Source organism: Xenopus tropicalis, chromosome 7, assembly GCF_000004195.4.
Source record: "Xenopus tropicalis strain Nigerian chromosome 7, UCB_Xtro_10.0, whole genome shotgun sequence".
NCBI classification, from domain to species: Eukaryota; Metazoa; Chordata; class Amphibia; order Anura; family Pipidae; genus Xenopus; species Xenopus tropicalis.
Genome location: NC_030683.2, coordinates 133343828 through 133357792, shown reverse-complemented (window position 1 = coordinate 133357792; position 13965 = coordinate 133343828). Strand labels below are relative to the sequence as shown.

General features: G+C 53.8%; 1 protein-coding gene across 1 annotated transcript in view; it reads right to left on the bottom strand.

Moving 5' to 3' along the window:
- The window catches only part of lrrc4b (leucine rich repeat containing 4B), a 106678-nt gene extending 97816 nt beyond the window's left edge, over nt 1–8862 (bottom strand). The window contains exon 1 of the mRNA XM_031904760.1: nt 8469–8862. The gene's annotated coding sequence lies outside the window, so the exon portion shown is untranslated. The remainder of the gene's footprint in view (nt 1–8468) is intronic.
- Nucleotides 8863–13965: the final 5103 nt, after the last annotated feature.

Genomic DNA, 13965 nt, shown 5'->3' with positions numbered 1-13965 from the left:
CCGGGGCTGGAATTCATAATTAGTGATGAGCGAATACTTCCACCAGGAATGGATTCCCTGCAAAATTCCCCAACTGTAAGTTGCTGACAGTGAGAGACGGATATGTTACACTGGGTGCCTGGGAGACTGGGTGCCTGGGTGCTTTGTGCCTGGGAGACTGGGTGCCTGGGTGCCTGGGTGCCTGGGAGACTGGGTGCCTGGGAGACTGGGTGCCTGGGGACTGGGTGCCTGGGAGACTGGGTGCCTGGGAGACTGGGTGCCTGGGAGACTGGGTGCCTGGGGACTGGGTGCCTGGGAGACTGGGTGCCTGGGAGACTGGGTGCCTGGGAGACTGGGTGCCTGGGAGACTAGGTGCCTGGGAGACTGGGTGCCTGGGAGACTGGGTGCCTGGGTGCTTGGGAGACTGGGTGCCTGGGTGCTTTGTGCCTGGGAGACTGGGTGCCTGGGAGACTGGGTGCCTTGGGACTGGGTGCCTGGGAGACTGGGTGCCTGGGAGACTGGGTGCCTGGGAGACTGGGTGCCTGGGGACTGGGTGCCTGGGAGACTGGGTGCCTGGGAGACTGGGTGCCTGGGAGACTGGGTGCCTGGGGACTGGGTGCCTGGGAGACTGGGTGCCTGGGAGACTGGGTGCCTGGGAGACTAGGTGCCTGGGAGACTGGGTGCCTGGGAGACTGGGTGCCTGGGTGCTTGGGAGACTGGGTGCCTGGGTGCTTTGTGCCTGGGAGACTGGGTGCCTGGGTGCCTGGGAGACTGGGAGACTGGTACGGAATGACTGGGAGTTGACATGTTTGTCCCTGACACAGGAGAGATTTCCCATTTAGGGCTCTATTAGCCTGAAAGTGACAGTTGGTATTCCCCCGTGTGAGTTGGTACGCTCCACCCAGGAAACAGAACCTGCAATTGGTTCAGCGAGAGCAGAATCTCCCAGGCACCCAATACTGGAGTTCAGCCCATCACTAGCACCCCAAGCGGCGGAAATATTTGATGCAACTGCGCTTAATATGGGCAAAAATATCATTGCCATTGGCACAATTCCATCAGGAGCACCGCCCCTCTGTGACCTCAGTGATACTGGTATTCTGGGAAAAAAGGCTGCATTGTGGGAAAAACCCCTGCATTTAGGTATGAGGCAGGCACCCCAATATCCAATGCTCAGGGACATATATATATATACAAATTAATTGGTTGGATATCCGACCCTCTGAGAAAATCTCAGCTGAATACTTAATTTGCATATTGACATTTGAGAAAATTTCAAATACATTTTCAATTGGGAATTATTATTGCCTTTACTTATAACCAGTCATTCCCCTGCTGGAAAGTTCATGTAGGAGCCGCTCATATCAGTCAGTAAATAGATCCCAATACAAACAGCCGATGTGACTCTATAATAACCGGTCATTCCCCTGCTGGAAAGTTCATGTAGGAGCCGCTCATATCAGTCAGTAAATAGATCCCAATACAAACAGCTGATGTGACTCTATAATAACCAGTCATTCCCCTGCTGGAAAGTTCATGTAGGAGCCGCTCATATCAGTCAGTAAATAGATCCCAATACAAACAGCTGATGTGACTCTATAATAACCAGTCATTCCCCTGCTGGAAAGTTCATGTAGGAGCCGCTCATATCAGTCAGTAAATAGATCCCAATACAAACAGCCGATGTGACTCTATAATAACCAGTCATTCCCCTGCTGGAAAGTTCATGTAGGAGCCGCTCATATCAGTCAGTAAATAGATCCCAATACAAACAGCTGATGTGACTCTATAATAACCAGTCATTCCCCTGCTGGAAAGTTCATGTAGGAGCCGCTCATATCAGTCAGTAAATAGATCCCAATACAAACAGCCGATGTGACTCTATAATAACCAGTCATTCCCCTGCTGGAAAGTTCATGTAGGAGCCGCTCATATCAGTCAGTAAATAGATCCCAATACAAACAGCTGATGTGACTCTATAATAACTAGTCATTCCCCTGCTGGAAAGTTCATGTAGGAGCCGCTCATATCAGTCAGTAAATAGATCCCAATACAAACAGCTGATGTGACTCTATAATAACCAGTCATTCCCCTGCTGGAAAGTTCATGTAGGAGCCGCTCATATCAGTCAGTAAATAGATCCCAATACAAACAGCCGATGTGACTCTATAATAACCAGTCATTCCCCTGCTGGAAAGTTCATGTAGGAGCCGCTCATATCAGTCAGTAATAGATCCCAATACAAACAGCTGATGTGACTCTATAATAACCAGTCATTCCCCTGCTGGAAAGTTCATGTAGGAGCCGCTCATATCAGTCAGTAAATAGATCCCAATACAAACAGCCCATGTGACTCTATAATAACCAGTCATTCCCCTGCTGGAAAGTTCATGTAGGAGCCGCTCATATCAGTCAGTAAATAGATCCCAATACAAACAGCCCATGTGACTCTATAATAACCAGTCATTCCCCTGCTGGAAAGTTCATGTAGGAGCCGCTCATATCAGTCAGTAAATAGATCCCAATACAAACAGCCGATGTGACTCTATAATAACCAGTCATTCACCTGCTGGAAAGTTCATGTAGGAGCCGCTCATATCAGTCAGTAAATAGATCCCAATACAAACAGCTGATGTGACTCTATAATAACCGGTCATTCCCCTGCTGGAAAGTTCATGTAGGAGCCGCTCATATCATTCAGTAAATAGATCCCAATACAAACAGCCGATGTGACTCTATAATAACCAGTCATTCCCCTGCTGGAAAGTTCATGTAGGAGCCGCTCATATCAGTCAGTAAATAGATCCCAATACAAACAGCCGATGTGACTCTATAATAACCAGTCATTCCCCTGCTGGAAAGTTCATGTAGGAGCCGCTCATATCAGTCAGTAAATAGATCCCAATACAAACAGCCGATGTGACTCTATAATAACCAGTCATTCCCCTGCTGGAAAGTTCATGTAGGAGCCGCTCATATCAGTCAGTAAATAGATCCCAATACAAACAGCTGATGTGACTCTATAATAACCAGTCATTCCCCTGCTGGAAAGTTCATGTAGGAGCCGCTCATATCAGTCAGTAAATAGATCCCAATACAAACAGCTGATGTGACTCTATAATAACCAGTCATTCCCCTGCTGGAAAGTTCATGTAGGAGCCGCTCATATCAGTCAGTAAATAGATCCCAATACAAACAGCTGATGTGACTCTATAATAACCAGTCATTCCCCTGCTGGAAAGTTCATGTAGGAGCCGCTCATATCAGTCAGTAAATAGATCCCAATACAAACAGCTGATGTGACTCTATAATAACCGGTCATTCCCCTGCTGGAAAGTTCATGTAGGAGCCGCTCATATCAGTCAGTAAATAGATCCCAATACAAACAGCTGATGTGACTCTATAATAACCAGTCATTCCCCTGCTGGAAAGTTCATGTAGGAGCCGCTCATATCAGTCAGTAAATAGATCCCAATACAAACAGCTGATGTGACTCTATAATAACCGGTCATTCCCCTGCTGGAAAGTTCATGTAGGAGCCGCTCATATCAGTCAGTAAATAGATCCCAATACAAACAGCCGATGTGACTCTATAATAACCGGTCATTCCCTGCTGGAAAGTTCATGTAGGAGCCGCTCATATCAGTCAATAAATAGATCCCAATACAAACAGCCGATGTGACTGTATAATAACCAGTCATTCCCCTGCTGGAAAGTTCATGTAGGAGCCGCTCATATCAGTCAGTAAATAGATCCCAATACAAACAGCTGATGTGACTCTATAATAACCAGTCATTCCCCTGCTGGAAAGTTCATGTAGGAGCCGCTTATATCAGTCAATAAATAGATCCCAATACAAACAGCCGATGTGACTCTATAATAACCGGTCATTCCCCTGCTGGAAAGTTCATGTAGGAGCCGCTCATATCAGTCAGTAAATAGATCCCAATACAAACAGCCGATGTGACTCTATAATAACCAGTCATTCCCCTGCTGGAAAGTTCATGTAGGAGCCGCTCATATCATTCAGTAAATAGATCCCAATACAAACAGCTGATGTGACTCTATAATAACCAGTCATTCCCCTGCTGGAAAGTTCATGTAGGAGCCGCTCATATCAGTCAGTAAATAGATCCCAATACAAACAGCTGATGTGACTCTATAATAACCAGTCATTCCCCTGCTGGAAAGTTCATGTAGGAGCCGCTCATATCAGTCAGTAAATAGATCCCAATACAAACAGCTGATGTGACTCTATAATAACCAGTCATTCCCCTGCTAGAAAGTTCATGTAGGAGCCGCTCATATCATTCAGTAAATAGATCCCAATACAAACAGCCGATGTGACTCTATAATAACCAGTCATTCCCCTGCTGGAAAGTTCATGTAGGAGCCGCTCATATCATTCAGTAAATAGATCCCAATACAAACAGCTGATGTGACTCTATAATAACCAGTCATTCCCCTGCTGGAAAGTTCATGTAGGAGCCGCTCATATCATTCAGTAAATAGATCCCAATACAAACAGCTGATGTGACTCTATAATAACCAGTCATTCCCCTGCTGGAAAGTTCATGTAGGAGCCGCTCATATCAGTCAGTAAATAGATCCCAATACAAACAGCTGATGATACTCTATAATAACCAGTCATTCCCCTGCTGGAAAGTTCATGTAGGAGCCGCTCATATCAGTCAGTAAATAGATCCCAATACAAACAGCTGATGTGACTCTATAATAACCAGTCATTCCCCTGCTGGAAAGTTCATGTAGGAGCCGCTCATATCATTCAGTAAATAGATCCCAATACAAACAGCTGATGTGACTCTATAATAACCAGTCATTCCCCTGCTGGAAAGTTCATGTAGGAGCCGCTCATATCAGTCAGTAAATAGATCCCAATACAAACGGCTGATGTGACTCTATAATAACCAGTCATTCCCCTGCTGGAAAGTTCATGTAGGAGCCGCTCATATCAGTCAGTAAATAGATCCCAATACAAACAGCCGATGTGACTCTATAATAACCAGTCATTCCCCTGCTGGAAAGTTCATGTAGGAGCCGCTCATATCATTCAGTAAATAGATCCCAATACAAACAGCTGATGTGACTCTATAATAACCAGTCATTCCCCTGCTGGAAAGTTCATGTAGGAGCCGCTCATATCATTCAGTAAATAGATCCCAATACAAACAGCTGATGTGACTCTATAATAACCAGTCATTCCCCTGCTGGAAAGTTCATGTAGGAGCCGCTCATATCAGTCAGTAAATAGATCCCAATACAAACAGCTGATGATACTCTATAATAACCAGTCATTCCCCTGCTGGAAAGTTCATGTAGGAGCCGCTCATATCAGTCAGTAAATAGATCCCAATACAAACAGCTGATGTGACTCTATAATAACCAGTCATTCCCCTGCTGGAAAGTTCATGTAGGAGCCGCTCATATCATTCAGTAAATAGATCCCAATACAAACAGCTGATGTGACTCTATAATAACCAGTCATTCCCCTGCTGGAAAGTTCATGTAGGAGCCGCTCATATCAGTCAGTAAATAGATCCCAATACAAACGGCTGATGTGACTCTATAATAACCAGTCATTCCCCTGCTGGAAAGTTAATGTAGGAGCCGCTCATATCAGTCAGTAAATAGATCCCAATACAAACAGCTGATGTGACTCTATAATAACCAGTCATTCCCCTGCTGGAAAGTTCATGTAGGAGCCGCTCATATCAGTTAGTAAATAGATCCCAATACAAACAGCTGATGTGACTGTAGGGGGCATTTATAGGGGCAACAGGTGACCCACAATTTTGCGCCAGGGGGGCTGGAAAGAACCTGCAGGGGGGCCAGGCCCCATATTATACCCCTGCCCTGTATATTGCACCTTGGAATTGCATTCAGTTCATCAAATCAGATTAAAGTACAGGCGCTCGGTGCCCCTCGGGGCAGTTAAAGCAGCGAGGGGGGGGGGCAGCGCCAATAGTCTGAGCCCCCAGCAAGTAAAGGACCATGTGACCTTAGTTGTGATGCTGCTGAGTAATAGATATTCCGTGGGTTCCTGTAGACCCACCGGCCAATACTCCAAGCTCATTGGTCAGATACGTTATCTGCATCCCAGCCGGAAATTCCGAAATAAACCCCCAGGGCGCTGGGGTAATACAGAGCAACGTGGGGCAAATAACACGGCCAACCTACCCACCCTGGCAGCCCCTACCCACTGGCACTGACTACTAACATGGCACGGCCAACCTACCCACCCTGGCAGCCCCTACCCACTGGCACTGACTACTAACATGGCACGGCCAACCTACCAACCCTGGCAGCCCTTACCCACTGGCACTGACTACTAACATGGCACGGCCAACCTACCCACCCTGGCAGCCCCTACCAACTGGCACTGACTACTAACATGGCACGGCCAACCTACCCACCCTGGCAGCCCCTACCCACTGGCACTGACTACTAACATGGCACGGCCAACCTACCCACCCTGGCAGCCCCTACCCACTGGCACTGACTACTAACATGGCACGGCCAACCTACCCACCCTGGCAGCCCCTACCCACTGGCACTGACTACTAACATGGCACGGCCAACCTACCCACCCTGGCAGCCCCTACCCACTGGCACTGACTACTAACATGGCACGGCCAACCTACCCACCCTGGCAGCCCCTACCCACTGGCACTGACTACTAACATGGCACGGCCAACCTACCCACCCTGGCAGCCCCTACTCACTGGCACTGACTACTAACATGGCACGGCCAACCTACCCACCCTGGCAGCCCCTACCCACTGGCACTGACTACTAACATGGCACGGCCAACCTACCCACCCTGGCAGCCCCTAGCCACTGGCACTGACTACTAACATGGCACTGCCAACCTACCCACCCTGGCAGCCCCTACCCACTGGCACTGACTACTAACATGGCACGGCCAACCTACCCACCCTGGCAGCCCCTACCCACTGGCACTGACTACTAACATGGCACGGCCAACCTACCAACCCTGGCAGCCCCTACCCACTGGCACTGACTACTAACATGGCACGGCCAACCTACCCACCCTGGCAGCCCCTACCCACTGGCACTGACTACTAACATGGCACGGCCAACCAACCCACCCTGGCAGCCCTTACCCACTGGCACTGACTACTAACATGGCACGGCCAACCTACCCACCCTGGCAGCCCCTACCCACTGGCACTGACTACTAACATGGCACGGCCAACCTACCCACCCTGGCAGCCCCTAGCCACTGGCACTGACTACTAACATGGCACGGCCAACCTACCCACCCTGGCAGCCCCTACCCACTGGCACTGACTACTAACATGGCACGGCCAACCTACCCACCCTGGCAGCCCCTACCCACTGGCACTGACTACTAACATGGCACGGCCAACCTACCAACCCTGGCAGCCCCTACCCACTGGCACTGACTACTAACATGGCACGGCCAACCTACCCACCCTGGCAGCCCCTACCCACTGGCACTGACTACTAACATGGCACGGCCAACCTACCCACCCTGGCAGCCCCTAGCCACTGGCACTGACTACTAACATGGCACGGCCAACCTACCCACCCTGGCAGCCCCTACCCACTGGCACTGACTACTAACATGGCACGGCCAACCTACCCACCCTGGCAGCCCCTACCCACTGGCACTGACTACTAACATGGCACGGCCAACCTACCCACCCTGGCAGCCCCTACCCACTGGCACTGACTACTAACATGGCACGGCCAACCTACCCACCCTGGCAGCCCCTAGCCACTGACTACTAACATGGCACGGCCAACCTACCCACCCTGGCAGCCCCTACCCACTGGCACTGACTACTAACATGGCACGGCCAACCTACCCACCCTGGCAGCCCCTACCCACTGGCACTGACTACTAACATGGCACGGCCAACCTACCCACCCTGGCAGCCCCTACCCACTGGCACTGACTACTAACATGGCACGGCCAACCTACCCACCCTGGCAGCCCCTACCCACTGGCACTGACTTCTAACATGGCACGGCCAACCTACCCACCCTGGCAGCCCCTAGCCACTGGCACTGACTACTAACATGGCACGGCCAACCTACCCACCCTGGCAGCCCCTACCCACTGGCACTGACTACTAACATGGCACGGCCAACCTACCCACCCTGGCAGCCCCTAGCCACTGACTACTAACATGGCACGGCCAACCTACCCACCCTGGCAGCCCCTACCCACTGGCACTGACTACTAACATGGCACGGCCAACCTACCCACCCTGGCAGCCCCTACCCACTGGCACTGACTACTAACATGGCACGGCCAACCTACCCACCCTGGCAGCCCCTACCCACTGGCACTGACTACTAACATGGCACGGCCAACCTACCCACCCTGGCAGCCCCTACACACAAGAGACTAAAACCCATAGGGAGACATACAGTAAGGGAATGCTGTGGGCAAGAAATAGCCACATTGGGCCACTTACCGTTTTGCTGCCGATAGTCCAAGGCTGGGCGATAGCCGCACAGGGGCCGCTGCAGCGACTGATTCCGCTCTGAATGACTCCCCAAGGTTCTTTCTGTAGAGTCGCCAGTGAGACTGCAGGGGCCGGGGGTCGGGGGGTCGGAGGGCTCCCCGGTTACAGCTCAGTGGGTCGGGCTGAGGGAGAGGCAGATTTATTCCACACCAGACTGGGGGTGCAACAGCCTTCCCCCCCGGATTCTCCAGCCCCTCTGATGGTGCATTCGGAACGCTGGGCCGGACACCGGCTGAATACTAATGGGTCAGGGAGGGAAGTGCCGGGAGGAACCTCCAGCAGAACCGGAGAAACCACTGGAACCGACAGGCAGAAACAAAAGGAGAGAGAGAGGGAGGGGGAGAGGGAGGGAGAGACGGAGGCGGAAATCTAAATATGGAAAGAGACAGAGCTTTCCCCTCTGTGAGACTCCCAGGGATGCAGGGTTGGCACCTCCACTGATTCATTGCCCGGGTACTGGCATCCTTCTGCATTGGCATCACTGGCTCTGATTGGCCAACCAGCCTGGCACAAGAGCACCAATACCTGCTGTAGGGCAGTCACAGGGTATAATATGCACAGGGAATGGGCACCCAGCCTGGCACAGGGGCACCAATACCTGCCATAGGGCAGTCACAGGGTATAATATGCACAGGGAACGGGCACCCAGCCTGGCACAGGGGCACCAATACCTGCCATAGGGCAGTCACAGGGTATAATATGCACAGGGAATGGGCACCCAGCCTGGCACAGGGGCACCAATACCTGCCATAGGGCAGTCACAGGGTATAATATGCACAGGGAACGGGCACCCAGCCTGGCACAGGGGCACCAATACCTGCCATAGGGCAGTCACAGGGTATAATATGCACAGGGAACGGGCACCCAGCCTGGCACAGGGGCACCAATACCTGCTGTAGGGCAGTCACAGGGTATAATATGCACAGGGAACGGGCACCCAGCCTGGCACAGGGGCACCAATACCTGCTGTAGGGCAGTCACAGGGTATAATATGCACAGGGAACGGGCACCCAGCCTGGCACAGGGGCACCAATACCTGCCGTAGGGCAGTCACAGGGAATAATATGCTCAGGGAACGGGCACCCAGCCTGGCACAGGGGCACCAATACCTACTATAGGAGAGCTGGCACCCAGCCTGGCACAGGGGCACCAATACCTGCCATAGGGCAGTCACAGGGTATAATATGCACAGGGAACGGGCACCCAGCCTGGCACAGGGGCACCAATACCTGCTGTAGGGCAGTCACAGGGTATAATATGCACAGGGAATGGGCACCCAGCCTGGCACAGGGGCACCAATACCTGCCGTAGGGCAGTCACAGGGTATAATATGCTCAGGGAACGGGAACCCAGCCTGGCACAGGGGCACCAATACCTACTATAGGAGAGCTGGCACCCAGCCTGGCACAGGGGCACCAATACCTGCTGTAGGGCAGTCACAGGTATAATATGCACAGGGAATGGGCACCCAGCCTGGCACAGGGGCACCAATACCTGCTGTAGGGCAGTCACAGGGTATAATATGCACAGGGAACGGGCACCCAGCCTGGCACAGGGGCACCAATACCTACTATAGGAGAGCTGGCACCCAGCCTGGCACAGGGGCACCAATACCTGCTGTAGGGCAGTCACAGGGTATAATATGCACAGGGAACGGGCACCCAGCCCGGCACAGGGGCACCAATACCTGCTGTAGGGCAGTCACAGGGTATAATATGCACAGGGAACGGGCACCCAGCCCGGCACAGGGGCACCAATACCTGCTGTGGGGCAGTCACAGGGTATAATATGCACAGGGAACGGGCACCCAGCCTGGCACAGGGGCACCAATACCTGCTGTAGGGCAGTCACAGGGTATAATATGCACAGGGAACGGGCACCCAGCCTGGCACAGGGGCACCAATACCTACTGTAGGGCAGTCACAGGGTATAATATGCACAGGGAATGGGCACTCAGCCTGGCACAGGGGCACCAACACCTGCCGTAGGGCAGTCACAGGGTATAATATGCACAGGGAATGGGCACCCAGCCTGGCACAGGGGCACCAATACCTGCCGTAGGGCAGTCACAGGGTATAATATGCACAGGGAACGGGCACCCAGCCTGGCACAGGGGCACCAACACCTGCCGTAGGGCAGTCACAGGGTATAATATGCTCAGGGAACGGGCACCCAGCCTGGCACAGGGGCACCAACACCTGCCGTAGGGCAGTCACAGGGTATAATATGCACAGGGAACGGGCACCCAGCCTGGCACAGGGGCACCAACACCTGCCGTAGGGCAGTCACAGGGTATAATATGCTCAGGGAACGGGCACCCAGCCTGGCACAGGGGCACCAATACCTACTATAGGAAAGCTGGCACCCAGCCTGGCACAGGGGCACCAATACCTGCCATAGGGCAGTCACAGGGTATAATATGCACAGGGAACGGGCACCCAGCCTGGCAGAGGGGCACCAATACCTACTATAGGAGAGCTGGCACCCAGCCCAGCACAGGGGCACCAATACCTGCCATAGGGCAGTCACAGGGTATAATATGCACAGGGAACGGGCACCCAGCCTGGCAGAGGGGCACCAATACCTACTATAGGAGAGCTGGCACAGGGGCACCAATACCTGCCGTAGGGCAGTCACAGGGTATAATATGCTCAGGGAATGGGCACCCAGCCTGGCACAGGGGCACCAATACCTGCCGTAGGGCAGTCACAGGGTATAATATGCACAGGGAACGGGCACCCAGCCTGGCACAGGGGCACCAATACCTGCCGTAGGGCAGTCACAGGGTATAATATGCACAGGGAACAGGCACCCAGCCCGGCACAGGGGCACCAATACCTACTATAGGAGAGCTGGCACACAACCTGGCACAGGGGCACAACACCTGCCGTAGGGCAGTCACAGGGTATAATATGCACAGGGAACGGGCACCCAGCCTGGCACAGGGGCACCAATACCTGCCGTAGGGCAGTCACAGGGTATAATATGCACAGGGAACGGGCACCCAGCCTGGCACAGGGGCACCAATACCTACTATAGGAAAGCTGGCACCCAGCCTGGCACAAGGGCACCAATACCTGCTGTAGGGCAGTCACAGGGTATAATATGCTCAGGGAACGGGCACCCAGCCCGGCACAGGGGCACCAATACCTGCCGTAGGGCAGTCACAGGGTATAATATGCTCAGGGAACGGGCACCCAGCCCGGCACAGGGGCACCAATACCTGCCGTAGGGCAGTCACAGGGTATAATATGCTCAGGGAACGGGCACCCAGCCCGGCACAGGGGCACCAATACCTGCCGTAGGGCAGTCACAGGGTATAATATGCACAGGGAACTGGCACCCAGCCTGGCACAGGGGCACTAATACCTACTATAGGACAGCTGGCACCCAGCCTGGCACAGGGGCACCAACACCTGCCGTAGGGCAGTCACAGTATAATATGCACAGGAAACTGGCACACAGCCCGGCACAGGGGCACCAATACCTGCCGTAGGGCAGTCACAGGGTATAATATGCACAGGGAACGGGCACCCAGCCCGGCACAGGGGCACCAATACCTGCCGTAGGGCAGTCACAGGGTATAATATGCACAGGGAACTGGCACCCAGCCTGGCACAGGGGCACTAATACCTACTATAGGACAGCTGGCACCCAGCCTGGCACAGGGGCACCAACACCTGCCGTAGGGCAGTCACGGTATAATATGCACAGGAAACTGGCACCCAGCCTGGCACAGGGGCACCAATACCTGCCGTAGGGCAGTCACAGGGTATAATATGCACAGGGAATGGGCACCCAGCCTGGCACAGGGGCACCAACACCTGCCGTAGGGCAGTCACAGGGTATAATATGCACAGGGAATGGGCACCCAGCCTGGCACAGGGGCACCAATACCTGCCGTAGGGCAGTCACAGGTTATAATATGCACAGGGAACGGGCACCCAGCCTGGCACAGGGGCACCAATACCTGCTGTAGGGCAGTCACAGGGTATAATATGCACAGGGAACGGGCACCCAGCCTGGCACAGGGGCACCAATACCTGCTGTAGGGCAGTCACAGGGTATAATATGCACAGGGAACGGGCACCCAGCCTGGCAGAGGGGCACCAATACCTACTATAGGAGAGCTGGCACCCAGCCTGGCACAGGGGCACCAATACCTGCCGTACGGCAGTCACAGGGTATAATATGCTCAGGGAACGGGCACCCAGCCCGGCACAGGGGCACCAATACCTGCCGTAAGGCAGTCACAGGGTATAATATGCACAGGAAACTGGCACCCAGCCCGGCACAGGGGCACCAATACCTGCCGTAGGGCAGTCACAGGGTATAATATGCACAGGGAACGGGCACCCAGCCCGGCACAGGGGCACCAATACCTGCCGTAGGGCAGTCACAGGGTATAATATGCACAGGGAACTGGCACCCAGCCTGGCACAGGGGCACTAATACCTACTATAGGACAGCTGGCACCCAGCCTGGCACAGGGGCACCAACACCTGCCGTAGGGCAGTCACGGTATAATATGCACAGGAAACTGGCACCCAGCCCGGCACAGGGGCACCAATACCTGCCGTAGGGCAGTCACAGGGTATAATATGCACAGGGAACGGACACCCAGCCCGGCACAGGGGCACCAATACCTGCTGTAGGGCAGTCACAGGGTATAATATGCACAGGGAACGGGCACCCAGCCCGGCACAGGGGCACCAACACCTGCCGTAGGGCAGTCACAGGGTATAATATGCACAGGGAATGGGCACTCAGCCTTGCACAGGGGCACCAACACCTGCCGTAGGGCAGTCACAGGGTATAATATGCTCAGGGAACGGGCACCCAGCCTGGCACAGGGGCACCAATACCTACTATAGGAGAGCTGGCACCCAGCCTGGAACAGGGGCACCAATACCTGCCGTAGGGCAGTCACAGGGTATAATATGCACAGGGAACGGGCACCCAGCCTGGCAGAGGGGCACCAATACCTACTATAGGAGAGCTGGCACCCAGCCTGGCACAGGGGCACCAATACCTGCCGTAGGGCAGTCACAGGGTATAATATGCACAGGGAACGGGCACCCAGCCTGGCAGAGGGGCACCAATACCTACTATAGGAGAGCTGGCACCCAGCCTGGCACAGGGGCACCAATACCTGCCATAGGGCAGTCACAGGGTATAATATGCACAGGGAACGGGCACCCAGCCTGGCAGAGGGGCACCAATACCTACTATAGGAGAGCTGGCACCCAGCCCAGCACAGGGGCACCAATACCTGCCGTAGGGCAGTCACAGGGTATAATATGCACAGGGAACGGGCACCCAGCCTGGCAGAGGGGCACCAATACCTACTATAGGAGAGCTGGCACAGGGGCACCAATACCTGCCGTAGGGCAGTCACAGGGTATAATATGCTCAGGGAATGGGCACCCAGCCTGGCACAGGGGCA